Here is a 4,813-nt window from a genome sequence, read left to right as displayed (position 1 = left end):
GTTTAGATGCAGCCTTTTTCTACTAATGACTGTTGCCATTAGAACATGTCTGCAGCGCATTTACCACCATAAAGTTAACTGTAGAAAAGTGAGAACAGAAGCATATTTATGTTATCACTTCTAAATCTCTGCACAGACAAGAGCAGCAGTGACTTACCTAACCAGCATTACTGAAAACTCACCCAGCACATAAAAAAAATACAAATGCAGAAAACCAAGAAGACGCTGTTTCTTACTCTGGACAATGCAAAGAAGAATGAAAGTGAGAGTTGGAAGGGTAAACGGCTCAGGTGAACCAGAACAGCTGTTATTCCTAGCCTGGTTTGGGCAAGGAAGTCCTTGTCAAAAGCAAACCCTTTGTGTTTTAGAATACCCTTTTGAGAAAGATAATACCTATCATAGCCTCCCACAACATATTTTTTGCCAGAATCACAAATATAGGAATCTGGATTGTTTTAATGTTGTGAAATGTTGAAGAAGTTATTATTCATCTAGGAAACCCAGCTGGGGGCTCTCACTGAAGCATCAGTGCTGAACTACACTACCCACAAGGTGAGAGCCAATCTGTGCTGCTGCCATGTGCTGTCCCCTGGGAGCACAAAGCCAGGCAGCACCTGTGTGCCAGGGAAGACAGGATCCAACTGTTTTTGAGAACCGTCTGGAGATCCTGAGCAAAAACTGTTCCCAGTTCATGCTCTGAGCATAGAAGGATTTGTGCTAGTCTAGGTCCTCTAACAGCAATACTGAAAACATGCTCTAAGCATTTGAGAAAATTACAATTCTGCCATGGCCAGAAGGTGGCTTAATTAAAATAACTTGATTTTCAGATAGTACGTAACATTTTGTATTTCAGCTCTATAGTTTTCTAGCTTTGAAGAAGCTTACATCTGCTCAGATTTCTTCTTAGGAAAATAAGTTTCCTCTCAAAAGGAATGCTCACAGTGGTTTTTGGTTGCTTGCTTGTTGTGTTTGTTTTTTGTTTGTTTGTTTTTCCCCTAAAAAATCAATCCCGATACTTGTCTATCACCTGTGCTTTATATTCTTTTCTACTTCTCATATAAAAAGAGGCACGTGGGAAAAAAAAAAAAAAAGTGTTACAGCAAGAGCTGTAGAACGCCCAGTTCCGTGTCCACCTAAAAAGTTTGACCTGTATTAAGTTAACTATTGTCTAACTGCTTTCTTTTCAGTCTCAGTGCAGTATTAAAGTTAGCCAAGTCAAATGCCTAAGTTCATTTTCAACTTTTTAAGTAGATCAGGCAGTACTCTAAGAGGACCACAGAGCTACATGCAATATCTTGCTAAGGTAAATAAGGAGATAGAAGCATGGACCAGAACAGACCATAATCACTGATATAATAAAATACATGTTATCATTGTCAGGTCTAGTAAAACATATTCCTGGAATACTTAAAGTGAAGTGATCTCTGAAGATGAACAATTATCTCCAGCACAAGTGGTGAGGTTCAAGAGGACTGCAGAATGATAAACATAACAATTATCTACATAAAGGGTAAAAGAAGAGCTGGGAGTTCGTAGAGCAATACCACCAGCTTGATCTCTGGCAAGATATATGAAACTCGGTTCTGACAAGGAATATGGAAAGAGACTGAGAACGCCCAATATGCTGCCTGATAATAATTTCCTAGGTGATATCACAATGGATTCTGTCACTCAAATTTGAAAAATGCTTCTTTCATTGAAATTAAGCTGAAACAAAACTGTAGGGGAATAAAATCGCCAATTTGCCATTACCTTTGTTTCTTCACAAAAGCGCAAAGAAAAAGAGATTGACATCAAACAAACAGGTGTTCTGTGATTCAAGGTGAGATTTAATTGACTTTGAATTGAACTGAAAGAAAAAATACAAATGGATGAAACCAAAGATTGCCTGAAGGTATGAAAAACCATTGGTTAATTGTACTTTGACTCTGTAAAGGAAAACTTCTTCAGTCTGATCTGGTTGCTGACTAGTTTTCAACTAGTTGCAAAGAGCAAGCATTGCTCCCTGACTGAGGTTATTCAACACATGATTCAGCTGTTTTATGGAGCACTTAAAAGCCCTATGCTTGCTTCAAAGGCAATTTACTGTGGATGGCAACGTAAAGGCAAGTAGACACAATAGCACCATACAGGACCAGGAAATCCTGTGTTTTGATCTGGGTGCCATCGCTGGCTCAGAGTTATGTTTTGCAATAGTTCAAACCAACCTAAGTGGTTGCTGCTTCTTCCCTCATGACTATACTTTCCTCCTGCCTTCTCTTGCATCAATTCTGGTGTTTATTTGACACCTCCTCACCTGTTTTCCACAGTTTTTGCCGTGGTTATTTCCAGCCAGTGCAGCTCTGCAGACAGCATGCCTGGGTGCTGGGTAGTGTGGCATTGGGCTAGGGCAGGCACAGCCAGGGCAGGCTGAGGATTTGCCCACAGACACCCCAGCAGAGTTCAGCCTTGCACGTCACCAGCCTTAGCTACAGCTTAGACCTGCACCACCTGAAGGGCACCTTACTCATCAGAGGAAGACTCTTGCTGCAGACTTCGAGAGAAATCAAGACCACAATGGCAGTAACTGGTTCTCCTAGCTATCCTTTTCTTGCTGTTTTACATAGTCAATTTATATTTCAGGACATTTCAGTGAAGTCTCTGAGTCCTCTCACACATCTCCAGACAGTCTCAATGCTGTCTGGTTTGTGGTGCCACACCTGCAGGTCAGGGCTTTTGTGTAACAACAGAATGAGCCAGGTCCCATGAAACACAGTGGTAGCTATTCAGAAGACAAGCACTCCAGTAAGGGATTATCTTAATATTTGCATGGGTGCATTTCATATCAGGCCATTACACTCCGTTTACATGGTAAAGCATAAAAGTGGGTCATAACCTTGTATGTTGGAGTGTGGAAGGAGCTTCTACTTTCCTCTCTCCTTCAAAGGACAAGAGGAATCATCTTATACATTTCAAGTCTCTTCTTGCTGAAAGTTATTTGACTCAGGTCCCAGACCTGTGCTTCCTCCCTAGGGAGATGAGACAAACCAAAAGAGTTGTTGCTTGCATTGTTTCATGATCATGGATGATGTTAATTGCCCCAAAAGTAATTAATTTCAGGAAGCATCCTCTTAAATTGCATACTGAGTCAGGAACACAACCACTAAACAAGCCATAAAGATACATATCATAGGCTATTATTTCATTTATCTTGGAAGAGTTGCAACACCATATATTATGTGCAGCCCAACAGATGTAAGCTGTTTGAGTATCACCTGGTACCTCAAAGCCTTGGTTCTGGACTGCTGGACATAGCAAGCTCCTCGTTTGGACTCACTGAGGATTTGCATGGTGGCAAGTTGCCACATCAGACCCCCAAGAGGGTACAGTCACTAGCAGGCCACGCACCGGTGGTCCATAGGCAGAGCAGTCATCCCACAAGAGTCAACAGGATTTAGGGAAAGAGCTAGCTGAGTAACTCTATGCTTAAACCAAGGCTTGAGCAAAGTGGAGGTGTCCAAATCAAAAGCTCACCTTGTCAAGGAGGGACCTAATTAGCTGCTGCCAGGGCTCACGGGGGTAATTCCCGTGGAGAAACAGGGAACTGTGTTTGGTGCAGGGCCTGTGTTTGGTGCAGGACTCAAGCACCACAGCTCAGGAAGGCACTCTCCTTGCTCCACGACTGCCTGAGCACAGGGGAGCAGCCGTTATTTACACACCAGCACTGAGGGGGAAAGTGCCTTGTGCAGGGTTTCACATCACAGAGTTATTTTCTAGAGCTGGGGTGTCATACTGGGATCCACAGCATTCCTGCCCTTGATGAGCAATCTCCGATTACTCGTAGAACTACAGAGCCATTGCAGCTATTTCATTTACAGCTGGCCAGCTGAACTCTAGACAGGAAAGCTGCACCCATCCTCAGCTTCACTTTACATGGGATTACTCTGGTGTTCAGGGTTTTTTCTTTCACAGTTAATTTTCTGAGGGTCTGCATTGGGCTTTCCTGCAGCTGCATGGTGGGAAATCAATGCTTCCCCTGCACCCACAGCCTTGTGCCAGGATTCCCCAGTGGCAGCAGGGGAGCCTGTCCCCTTGAGTGCCGCAGGCCGGGCCACTGGCCCTGCTGGCAGCCAGCCGCTGGGTTGCCACTGACTCACCCTGCCTGGCAGAGAGCTCCTCAGCAGGGCCCAAATGTCCCGCTCACCTCAGCCCTGACTCATTTTCCCTGCTTGCTGGGCGTGTAGTCCACATAGCTGCTGCAGAACAGATCCCTGATAATATTAACCCATTTACCCTGGAAGAGAAAGCCCAGTGATTTCTCTTAAAACCCAAACCTCAGTAACATCGGGTTTTAAAAAAATGCTATTTCAGACAAGGTTTCAATCAAGATTTACAAGGAAAACCTTTTTCATGTGGGGGTGAATAAAGTGTTAGATTTTCAACTGAGCAAAATACTTTTCTACTTGTAGCTTTTTCTTTTTTTTGTATTACCAGAAGCAAAGGGAAGCAGAGCAGCAAAATAAAATTAATAAAATAAAATTAATAAAATAAAATTAATAAAATAAAATAATAAAATAAAATGGATATGTGCAGAAATCCTCAGTGATTTCATGGTTAACACACCTCAAGTGTGGGAGAGCCATGGTTAAGCATTTTCCACCTGGTGACCTACAAGCCCCAAGAACTCATTGCAGCATGTCCCGCCACTATGCAGCATGACGGGACAAGTCAATCTCTCTTTCACTACTGGTGCTACAAATATTTAGGCCCAAGGTAACAGAACAAAACAAGACTAAATGCTTCCAAAGAGCTGTCAGGAGGGACAAAAGCAGCC

Source organism: Anas acuta, chromosome 1 (genome assembly GCF_963932015.1).
Source record: "Anas acuta chromosome 1, bAnaAcu1.1, whole genome shotgun sequence".
NCBI lineage: Eukaryota > Metazoa > Chordata > Aves > Anseriformes > Anatidae > Anas > Anas acuta.
The sequence above is the reverse complement of the archived record's forward strand: the minus strand, read 5'-3'. Positions refer to the sequence as shown.